The 12785-nt window shown below is 36.6% G+C and overlaps 1 pseudogene; it reads left to right on the top strand.

Annotated features, from left to right (window-relative positions):
- Positions 1-285: 285 nt before the first annotated feature.
- On the top strand, positions 286-2982 carry LOC114888321 (annotated as a pseudogene).
- The last annotated feature ends 9803 nt before the right edge of the window (positions 2983-12785 follow it).

The following is a 12785-nucleotide window of genomic DNA, read 5'->3' as shown; positions in this document are numbered from 1 at the left end:
GAAAAGCCTGGGCTGGGCTGTTCTGAGGAGGAGACTTGACCACTGGCAATTTGGCCGATTAGTGACGGAACTAGGAGAAAAGCGAATGGCAAACAAGGAGAAAAGCAAATGGCCTTCTCTGCCCAGCCTCAGAGTGTGTCTGCTTCTGTGCTGGGGCTTTTAAGAATCTCGAGACAATCTTGCAAGCTGCATTTAAACTGGCCAAAGACAACTTCAGATGTATATAATGTAACAGAAAAGGGCAGAAAACATTAAGCAGTAGAAGTGTGGATCATATTAAGCAAGATGACTGTCTCAGGAAGCAGTTGTGGAAACCCAGATGTATCTAATGACTTTAAGGATCTTTGGACAAAACTAAAGGAGTATCATGATAAGGAAGTACAAGGTTTACAAGTAAAAGTAACCTAACTGAAAAAGGAATTAATTTTAGATGCACAAAGACTAGAAGAATTCTTCACCAAAAATCAACAGCTGAGAGAGCAACGGAAAGTTCTTCATGAAACCATTAAAGTTTTAGAAGATCAATTAAGAGCAGGATTATGTGATTGCTGTGCAAAAACTGAAGAACATAAGCAGAAGAAACAACAAGAGTTTGAAAATATTCGACAGCAGAATCTTAAAGTCATCACAGAGCTTATGAATGAAAAGAATACCTACAGGAAGAAAATAAAATGTTTTCTGAATAGCTGCAGCAGAAAATTGAGAATGATCAACTACATCAAGCAACTGATCTTAAATCTGAGGAAGGTATTATTCCAGATTCACCAATAACAACGTTTTCATTTTCTGGTGCTAACTGGCTATGAAGAAAAGAGAACCTCCATGTCCAACACGTAGAACAAACACATACTAAACTGGAGCATTCTGCGTGTGCACATGAATTGAAAAAAGTACCAAAGTCTTCAACTCATCCACAACATAAACCTAATGAAAGTGAAATTCTAGTGACCAACACTTGTGATCAGAGTTGAGCTCCAATGGCTAAAACATATGGAAAAAGCAGTTATTCTCATGATAATTTAGCTACAGTTATTTCTGAATCACTTGGACTTAGTGTTCAAGATGAATCTGAATCTTGAGGCCCTAGGAACCCTCTTGGTGATGAGCTCTACCACTACCTGGAATGAGATCACCAAAAAAAAAAAAAAAAGACATTTTGAGGAATCTAGAAGAAATGGTGAAGATAGTTTAACATTTTCAGATTCTAATTCAAAGACTCCTCCTCAAGAAGAATTGACCACTCAGGTATCATCTCCTGTACTTGGAGCTACCTCTAATGTAAAAAGTAGCTTAGGTTTGAATATAAGTTTTTTTTTTCCCTTCTCTTTTAGAGACTGGGGGAAAAAACCAAAAACAAAAGAAAACAAAACAAAAATCTGAAAACAGTGCCTTTCAGCAACATTTCTAATTATAAATTAGAGAAACCTAGATCAAAATCTGAAGATGGTGCTCTTTTCACACATCATAATCTTGGAGCTGAAGTGAACAAGATCACTAACCAGCCATCTTCTAATAAGCAGATGCTTATAAATAGAAATACAAGTGAACCCCTAAGTGAATAGGATAGTATTGATCACACTAAAGATACTGTTACTGATAAAGATAAGCATGTAGTACCCCTGAAATCATTGGGAGGCAGAACCAAAAGGAAGAAAATTGGGGAAGAAAGTGAAGATGAAATAAGCTGCTCCCAAACCTCCTTTGATAAAGAAAATGCTTTTCTTTTTGCACTGGATAATTGTTCTTTCATGAATGGAGACTATGTGATGGATAAACCTCTGGATCTGTCTGATCGATTTTCAGCTATTCAGTGTCAAGAGAAAAGCCAAGGAAGTGAGAACTCTAAACTCAGATTTAGGCAAGTGACTCTCTATGAAGTTTTGAAGCCTGTTCCAAAGGGCTCTTTCTCAAGCTGTAAGGCCTTGAGTGGGAGCTGTGGGTTAAACCAAAAGAGCCCTGTTTACAGGAGTCTCTTTTCCAGTCCTTGAGTAAATCTCCAGATAATAAAACACTGTTACAAATAAAGGAAGAAAATCCTATCTTTAGAAGCCCTCTGCATCCACGTGAAAGTTTAGAGACAGAGAATCTTTTTGATGACATGAAGGCTGCTGGTTCTCATGAGCCTATAAAAATAAAAACCAGGTCAATCCTTGAAGCACATAAATTTGAACCAGTTCTTCTGTTAAATCCATGTAGAATTGCTAAAATAAAGTCTCCACAACCAAGATGTATTCTTTGAAAATATCCAGTGGAGAATAGATCCAAGAGCAGACCTTTCTCAGTATAAAATGGATATTACTGTAGTAGATATAAAGAATGGAAGTCAATCAAGATTAGCTGGAGGAGAGACAGTGGACATGGACTGTACACTGGTTAGTGAAACTATGCTTTTAAAACTGAAGAAGCAGAGCAGAAGGGAGGAAAAAGTCCAAATGGAGAAAGAAAAGTGAATGATAACTTGCAAGATATATTTGATCGGACTACACATGAAAAATATGAATCCTGTTTGGTGGATAGCTTCCCCCAAGTAGCAGATGAAGAGAAGGTGTTGTCAGCTACTACAAAAAAATCAAACACTTGTAGTGATAAACAAGATAAGGTCAAACAGAAAGCATTTGTTGAGCCATATTTTAAAGATGATGAAAGAGAAACTAACTTACAAAATTTTCCTCATATTGAGGTGGTTCGGAAAAAAGAAGAGAGAAGAAAATTGCTTGGACACACATGTAAAGAATGTGAAATTTTATTATGCAGATTTTCCAGCAGAAGAAAGAGGAAAGAAGTTGGCTTCCTGCTGGACCCCGATTTTGCTGCATTCCACCCAACACACAGGAGAATTTCTGGGAAGTTGGCTTTCGTTCCACTCAGACTTGCATGGAAAGAGGTTACATTAAAGAAGATCTTGAATCTTGTCCTCACCCCAAAAGATGGCAGCCTTACAGTGCAATATTTTCTCCCAAAGGCAAAGAGCAAAAGACATAAATGTTGAAGCAAAAAGAGAAGAGAGAACAATTTTCTTTTTAGTTATTTATAGTTAAAGTTGGTATTAAACATTGATTTTTTCGATCTTCTGTAAACTGATTTACAAATCATTTTTCTATTGAAAATGTTTTTAAATGGAATTTACCTATCACACAGATGACTACTTAAAAATGTGGATAAGTTTATGTTGTATTTTCTTGCTTTTGCACCCTTAAAATAATAAGGTGCTTTCATTTTGCACTCTGAGTTAAGAGCTGTTTATTAATTTATTTGGTAATACCTAATTACCATTTTGAAAATATGAAAAAAAGATCAATTTAAAAGAAGACAGAATGTCAGCAATATGGCAAAGTGAAAAAAAAAAACCTTTCTCTATCCCCTACAAACTACAACTAGTAAAATATCCACAACTCAACAAAGGTGTTTCTTCTCAATACAGCAGGAAGCTGGAGAATTCCACACATCTGTACATATAAAAGTGGGTGGACTGGAACACATAGAAGAGGCAGAGCCTGGGAAGTAGAAGAATTGGTGCCTGCAACCCTGGCCCTCTGACTGCAGTAGCTGAGTCCACAGCTTCAGAGAAGCCAGTAGCAACAGGGAAGGTGGCACACAGGACCCCAGTCTCCTTACAGCAGTAGTGCCCATAGACAAAGTTAACTGAGTAGCCATGGCAGTGTGGACTGGTACACTGTCTCTCCAGTCACTGTGGTGCCGGCAACCTCAGCCCCCATCTTACTCATCTGCAATGCAGAACCAGCAAACCTTATGATACCAGACAGGATAGAAGCACCTGCGTGACCCCAGCTCCCCTCCTACTGTCCCCCTTTCTCCATGGTTGCAGAGCCTGTGACTCAGGTGTTGTTGGATGCAAAGGAAGAGCCCACCATCCCAGTGATGACAGCAACGCTCGCAGAAACAAGGCAGCAACTACCCCGGAGGCACAAAATGCTATAAGGAAAGCAGCAATCCCCATCTGTTACAGAGGTGGTGGAGGCTGGAAAGCACCAACTCTCAAATATAACCAGAGGCAGCTCAGGTAAGAGAAAGCAAAAACTTGTGTTTTAGTGTCAACTACCAGAAAACAAGACTGTACCTTCTAACCTGTCATTTAATTTCAAATGCACCAGCAAGGGAATTCATCAGGCACCATGAGGAGCCATAGTAACACTATACCACAGAAAGAAAATGACAATTCTCCAAAAGCCAAACTTAAATAAGTCATGGAATACTGTAATCTAACTGATAGAACATTCAAAATAGGTGTTCTGAAGAAACCCAATGAGCTATAAGAAAACTCAGAAAGGCAGTTTAATGAGATCAGAAATAAAATTAATGAACAGAAGGAATACTTTACTAAAGCTATTGAAACTCTAAAAATGAACCAAAGAGAAATTCTGGAGCTAAGAAACTCAAAAAATGAGGTGAAGAATGCATAAGAAAGCATTGGAGATAGGGCAGACTATATGGAAGAGAAAATTAGCAAACTCAAAGATAAAAATCTGGTAATGATACAAATGGAAGATGAAAGGGAAGTAAGATATAAAAAAATAAAGAAATTTTACAAGAGTTATCCAACTCTTTTTGGAAGGGTATATTAGGGTAATGAGTATCTCAGGAAGAGAAAAGCAGTTAAAGGGTGAGAGAGGTTATCTAAAGAAATAATAGCTGAGAACGTCCCAAACCTGGGGAAGGAACTAGATATACAAGTCCATGAAGCTAAGAGAATGTCTAAATACCTCAATACAAAAAGACCTTCTCCAAAGGAAATATACATTAAAATTGTCAAAAGTAAACGACAAAGAAAGAATTTTAAAGGCAGCCAAGGAAAAGAGAATGGTAATCTACAAAGGAACTCTCATTAGGCAATCAGCAGATTTCTCAGCAGAAACCCTACAGTCCAGATGTAGAATGACATTCTCAAAATATTGAAAGATAAAAACAGTTTACCAAGAATACTCTATCTAGAAATGTTATCATTCTGATATGAAGTATAAATAATTTCCCAGACAAACAAAAGCTGAGGGAGTTCATCAACACTAGACCTGCCTTGCAAGAAATGTTGAAAGGAACTCTTCCATCAGATTTCACTCATATATGAAATATAAAAAAACTAATAAAGAAACAAATAAAGATAAATTAATTAACAAACCAAACCAAACAATCCAAAACAAACACATAGATACAGAGAACAGAGTAGTGGTTACCAGAGGGGGAGGGGTGAGGGGAGGGCAAAATGGGTAAAGGAGATCAACTGTATGGTGACAGATGGAAACTAAATTTTTGGTAATGAGTAAGTTGTAGTGTATACAGGAGAAAAAAAATATAATGTACACATTAAACTTATATAATGTTATAAATCAACATTGCCTCAATAAAATATATTTTAAAAATACTAATGATATAAGGTAACAAAATATTATCAAATTTTGTATTGGTTCAATTGATTGTCTTAAATTAGAATTCTTATCCAGGTGAATTCACGAGAAAAAGAAACATGAAATGCTATTTTTCAGTTCCCTATTATCTAACACTATCTGAAAACAGTGCATTAATTAAGGTTGTGGTATCTGCTATAATAAATTAATACCTACATTTCTGTGGCTTAATGCAATTGAATTTTTTTTCTAAATCTGGGAATAGACCAATATTGGCTTTCTTGCTCAAGGACTGAGAGAGTTTGATTTAGGAAGTCATGAATGCACCAAAGCTGCCCAGGGAAGAGATATGTAACCATCAGAAGGAAAGAAAACAGAAGAGGGATTTGAGTGGTATTCATAGGTCAAGATGGAAGTGGCCCACTGAATCTCTTCTCAAATGTCATGGGCTAGGATGCAGTCACAGAACCAAAACTAAATACAAACTTAGAGGAGAAACAAGTCCAGGAGGAAGAAAACCACACATTTTGTTAGGCAGCTGGCATTCTCTCACCAAATCTCTAATTACACATATTTTATTTATTTTTATTTGTACCTATATAGCAAATTGAAAAGTAGATTTTATGATTCAAACTTTTTTCTGTTAAAAATGGAGTAATTAACAAAAGATAGCCTTTTTTAGGGTTTAAGAGTATTAGAAAAATATATATTTAAAATATTGCTGACATATTGTCACAAACTTACATTTTTCCAAAAATTTGTTATATTTCTTAAAGATGACTACATTTACTTATGTTGATTATTTTATTTTGTTTCAGTTTATTTTGTGAGATGCGATTTGAGATTACTTGCTTCCAAATCAATCATTTTAATTATACGTATTTTAACTAAATATGGGTGTTATTGTGAATGCAATTGTTTCTAAAAGCCTATTTTGTGTTAAAAGTAATAAAGAGAAAAATAGAACCAAGAGCACTTGAATAAAAGGTGACAAAGTCTAAAATGAATAAAATATAAAAGAAGATTTGATATTCAAGGACTCCAGAGAAAGATTTGACTAACAGAATAATGAGGAGCAAAGCTTCCCACCACTCTAATAAACAGGTGGAACACTCTCTTGAAGCTGCAGCAGGCATAAGGGTTTGAATAATCCTCATACATGAGTCAGAGCAGGAAAATAAAGAATCAAAGAGAAGAAACACTTTTTCTAAGCACCTAAATGAATTTCTTAAGAGTTTTCAATTTTTCTCTAGAGAAGAGTTAGAAAAGAAAAGATTTTTCAGGTTGTTGTATATAAAGTGTTGCAAGTTAAAATTTGCCCAGAAATTATGGCAACACATAGCTACAGGGAGCTAAGGAATCTGAAAAAATATAGTTATTTCCTAATAAGGACATATATGAAATCATTGTAAGATCAAGAAGAGTTCTTCCCCAAAGGGGATATAAATGAGCTGATTATCAGAATAATGTCATTACCCACTTAAAAAAGGTATTATTAACTGTGTCAAGCTGTTATATACCTGACTTTACTCTTGGGAAGTATTCTAAGCTATTTGCATCAGTGTACTATTTAATTGGTTTTACCATATATGTTGGCTATCAATTTTAAGCAAAACAAAAGATAAATTCTCATGTTTAATACTTTTAAAAAGATAACTTAAAATAAGCAATATTAGTACATTTTTGGGAAAATGACATCCTCCTGGGAGGAGTCCCACTTCATGGAGGACAGCAAAGAGCATAATAATGCCTGTCACCAGGGGCAGCAGTCCCAAGATGTCAACTGCCACCTGGTTTTCAGGTGTTAGAAAGCACAAGAAAAACACAACAACACAACTTTACACAGACACTGGATGGAATAAGGCTTTCCTCATTGAGAAGAGATGGAGTAAGATCAGCTTCAATAGTGAGTGACAGTCCCCAAGGCCAAGTTGTCTCCCTCCTCACCACCCCATGCAGCTGAAACAGGGAGAGATGGTGGTGTGCATCACCCCATGCTGCAGGTTAGGACCCCATTTGTTCTCTTCTAAGAAGAGATAGAGCAGTGGTATTGGCCAGGTGCTATATGATGTACACTCTTAAGCAGAACAAAGTACACATCAAATCCAGAATGGGGGAAGATATTACCAAATAAGGTGATATGATCAGCATAGGCTCCCAGGCCTCCTTATCTCCATGAAGAAAATGTTGCAGGTCCAAGGGTCAACAGGCTGCATGTGATTGCCTTTCTCAACATCCACCCCTCCCGTCCTTGCTCTGCCACTTAAAATAACAAATAAAGCACATCAAATCTGGCAAGGATGATACTGTTTGTAGCAATATTAATCTACGTGCTGGGTAGCTTAAATTGAAAGCCCTATTTTATATTCAGCTAGTTGATTTGTTTTCTTGCACTTTATTTCTATTAAATTAAGAAATACTAATTTACATTGTTAAGTCTGGCAATTCATAGCTTGCTCAAATAATGCTCTATAATTTTAACAAAGTATGGAGTGATTTCTCACTGAATAACCCTTTCATCTCTCTGTCAGTCAATATATAGTACACAAAAGCTGTAATATGAAGAGATAGAAGAAAATGGATTCAAAATCTATACTTTGATGCATTTAGCATGCTAAAGTATTTCTTAAAGTCATTGAATTATTTGTGTATGATCTAAAAATATAAATATTAATAAATTATGATTCTCATATTCAATAATTGAAGAAAAATATTGCTATTGGCTGAAAGTGTTTCCCCAAAATTCATATGTTGAAAACTTAATGCTGAAATTGATGGTATTAGGAAATGGGGCCTTTCAGAGGTGATTAAGTCATGAATGGGATTCATACCCTAATAAAAGAGACCCTAGAGGGATTCCTCATCCCATCTACCATGTGAGGACACAGCAAGAAGTTGGCAGTCTGCAAACTAGAAGAGGGCCCTCACCAGCAGTGTGGGCACCCAGATCTCAGACTTCCATTCTCCAGAACTGTGAGAAATAAATTTCTATTGTTTATAAACCATACTATCAGTGATATTTTTTTAGAGCAGCCTAAGCAAACTAAGACAAACCCCAGTTGTTGGGAATCTGTGATTAAGCAGATTTCACCAGAATTGCTTCAGTATTCTTACACAATCTTTCTGATAATGCATTATAAGCAGAAAAGAATTATTAGCAAACCTGACCCCCTCAGGTCTGAAACTAACAAACAAAAAAGGGGAAAAATCTAAAAAGTATAATGTCCTTTTAATTTAAATATTTGATATCTTTGCACACAAAAATACATGAGTCTACTGTTCAATGGTAATACAATCTTAGAAATGCCTCTTTCCCTGGTGGATGGAGGCGAACTTCAGAGATTTTCCATAGTTTACAAACAAGAGTCTTAAGAAAAAACTTAGTCTTTTTTATAGAAAAGAGAGGAATTATTTCAGTCTATTTTATTATTTCTCCAAGGCTGAATGAGTGGTTCTTTGTCAAAACACAATTTTAACTTTCTCTTGCTCTGTTAGAGACTTACTGTGACAAAGTTTCTCCCTAAATTATGAAGATGAAACATAGGTATAAAAACTAGCAAGTAAAAAGAACTCACAAACCACAGAGCTTAAGCAGTAGAGTTACAAATGATGTACATCTGCTCTCAGTGCTTCAAATCAAGGTGAGGATGTGATGAACTGACACAGATTATTGTGTTACCGAATACAGGCTTAGGGGCTCCTTAGTCGAAAGCCAATACTCAAGAGACAAGTGTTGGTTGGAAAAGGAAAGGCTGTTTTATTAGAGAGGCTGGGAACCCTGGGGAGAAGGCAGACTCATGTCCAATAACCAACTCCCAAGATTCTGCTCAGCCATGATAGTTTTTAAAGGGAAAAAGTGGGAAGAATCTCAGTGAATCATCTAAGCAGGAGGTGAGGTTGTGTCATTTTCCATTGTGTGCAGACTGGCTAACTCCTGATTTTTCTTTAGATGTTATCTTTCCCACTGGTCTAGACTGCAGAAGTGTTAAGGGGGAAGCTGGGAGTAGAGAGCTAGTCATTCTTCAACTACTTATTCTTTATTCTTACTTCTTTTGATCTAGGGAAAGAAGCAAAAGGTTAGGCAAGGCATTGTGTGCATCCAGTGGAGCATAAGTCAGGAGTTAGGTTAAATATTGCCTAGTGATTTCATTTTATAATTAAGTTTTGAGGAGAAGAGAAAACAGCCAAACAAGAAAGGGGCAAAAGAGCTGCTTACAGTTGTTCACAGAAAAAAGAATGATTGTAATGTGGAATCTCTTTGAAAAACTACGATATTTCAGTGGGTGGCAAGCACTGGAATTGTAACAGGTACACCCTAAATATGAAGTGGCCAATCTCAGCTCCTAATTATGGGAAGATTCTCAGCATCATCTCATTTATCTAGCTATGCCATTTGAACAAGCTACTTTAAATTATACAAATTGTCTCCACTGACTTTATTTAACTTGAAAAATTTTTAAATTCATTCCACATTTCATTCATATGTCTATTTCTCCTACATATCCGGTATATTATGGAGAAAATATCTTATAACTGTGGTCCAATTTTCCCACTGAAATTGGCAGACTGTAGTTGATAATATGCACTCTAGGCACTATTTTTATTACTTAATTTTTCACTGATTGAAATCAACAGATGGGAGAAACCTAAGAAAGCTAGAGCAGCAACTTCAACTCTTGTTGACCCACAGCTCATACCTTAAATACCAACAACAAACCACCTTCAGATACCCACCAGAGCATCCCTGCTCCAAGAAGGCATTCACATTGCTGTGCAATTCTGGCATGACCAAACACCCCACAGAAGCCATCACAAAACCACATGATCAAGTTACCACATCCACTATACTAATGACTAGGAGAAGCCAGGAAACTGAACACCACCAGCCATCACTTCCAATAGAGTTAAAGAGGGTAGGGCTATTAATGGAGATGGTGCACCTGGCAAACTTGTTTTCAATTCGCCAGCAATATCAACACTCAGGAATCTGGGGTTTCCTCTGATTATTTGCAGCATTGTAGGCAAGGAGCCATGTAGGCATACTTCCCCCAAAAGATAGGAAGGTCGAGGAAGGTATATCAAAACACAGTGAAACTGCAAAACAAAACTTTTAAAGGAGGTGAAAGGTTTTTCACCCCTGTCAAGTGGTGATAAGTAGTGGGTCCCTGTTTTGGAAACTTGTGGGCCAGGTTTTCTAGACATAAGAATTACAATATATCTTATGTTTAGAAGGGCCTTCTTCACAACAAATTTCTTGTATCATTTACTCAAATTAAAGAAATATATAATCCTTACATGTATAAATCTGTGCCTGAAAGCAAAGTCTGTAAAAAGAACTCGGGAATAGCTAGATAATTTGGAGGTGATCTGAGGAAGCAGAAATAGAAGTAAGGGTTATGAGACAGTGAAAATAGAACAGCCATAGAAAGATGTTTTTCTTGTGAAGTGACTGCCGTAGACTAGGGCCCAACTCACCTGAGCCCTCTGAGCCTAGAGCCTACTGTCTGAAGGATCAGAGGCTTTGTCATTCATTTCCCCATCACTTATGCACCACTTCTCAACTCCTACTGGTTGAAAGTTGTTCCTGGAGGTGTTAATGGCCCCACACATCAGACACATCAGAGAAAGCCCTAAGGAAGAAAAGCAGAAAGATTAAGAAAGATATCTGACGTTAGATTCTGTTTCTATACACAAGACCATCCATCATAGTTATTGTTGGTGTCAGAGGTGAGCTGAGGGAAGATGGCATAGGGAGCAAAAATTGACTGCTCCACTCATTACCTTTCCATTAATCGCTGTCATCCTTTTGCAACTGTGCACACACCTGGTATACTGAAAATTATGGATGTGTGTGTTTATTAGCTATTTATACTGTTTTTACTTTTAAGAAGACTAATTTTGTTTCAGTTATTTCCAATAAATTATACCACAAGCTCTCTCACTTCATATTTAATGTCTTCCCAAGTCCAGAACACTATTTCCCAATGACAAATCAATTTAGTATCTAGCAATTGTCCTCTTTTCTATCTCTACTTCTGTCATTATTATTACTCTTGTAATAGTTTTATCACTGCTATGGTATACACTTTGTGAATAATTAAAAAATTGTACCAAGTCCAACATGTTAATTTCAGAAATCCTTCACTCAGGTGGCATGACTTACATCACCAGTTCATGTCCTGCAATTAATCCATTTCAGTAATTATTTAAGATATTGATTCATCTAATCCATTAACCCCATCATTATTTCTTGGTCCAGCACCCTGTTTATATACTCAAATTTTTTATGGTCTATTCTAATTGTTCACTTGATTTCACTTTTAAATATCCCCATTTGCCACACTTAGTTCTTTCATTTCTTTTTTTTTTTTTTGCAGTACGTGGGCCTCTCACTGTTGTGGCCTCTCCCGTTGCGGAGCACAGGCTCCGGACGTGCAGGCTCAGCGGCCATGGCTCATGGGCCCAGACGCTCCACGGCATGTGGGATCTTCCCAGACTGGGGCACGAACCTGTGTCCCCTGCATCGGCAGGAGGACCCCCAACCACTGCGCCACCAGGGAAACCCCAGTTCTTTCCTTTTTATAGTCACCTAGTGATAATAAATCTAAATTAAGCCCCCAAGCACCCACATCCTCTCTTCTGAACCTAAGGAATTAAAGGTTGATTTGGGGGAATAACATAGTACTCCTGATATTTTCCTTTTATAATCAGGGTGCTGAACCTTAGATTATGTTTTTCATTTTAATTTAGCTTGCCCATTTTCCTGATTAAATATTTTATCTTTTTCTTTTCTCTGAAAACCTCTAACAGACTCTCCTCTTCCCTGTAATCTCAGCTGATGTCCTTATGTTTTATGTTAGAGAAAACAGAATAAATTAAGTGAACACTCACTCAGCTTCTGAGGACCACTGTATAAACCACCCTATGTCTGTATTCTTATTTCCTAGTTTCCTTCATATGACTGGGAGACATATCCCTGGCCCTTTCAAATGAAAAATCAATTCATTAGTGTCTGGATTCCAACTGTTCTTCCCTTATTTTTCCTGCATTATTAATTTCTCTCTCACACATAAATCATTTTCAGCAATATTCAACATGTTCTAAAATGTCCCTTCTTGAAGGAAAGAAAAAGAATGAAATCTCACAGTTTCCCTTGATGCTATACCTACTTCTATTTCTTGTTTTCTTTCTCTTTTATCATTGACAGAAATATCATTCAAAAAGTATTCTTTAATTATTGATTTCTTTATTTAACTTTTACTGATTTTAACATTCAATAGGTAGGTTCTTCTCCTCCTATGAAACATTTCTCTCAAAGTTAACAAAAGCTTGAATGTTGTAGGTCCATTGGTTAAAAGATACATTACTAATTATAGTCAAATAACTATAAAATAGAATTTAAAGTTAATCAACATTTTAAACTCC

The sequence above is a fragment of the Monodon monoceros genome, unplaced genomic scaffold (genome assembly GCF_005190385.1).
Source record: "Monodon monoceros isolate NGI ecotype Baffin Bay Population unplaced genomic scaffold, NGI_Narwhal_1 Super_Scaffold_8, whole genome shotgun sequence".
NCBI lineage: Eukaryota > Metazoa > Chordata > Mammalia > Artiodactyla > Monodontidae > Monodon > Monodon monoceros.
Note: the sequence above shows the minus strand (reverse complement) of the source record. Positions and strands in the feature narration are given on the sequence as shown.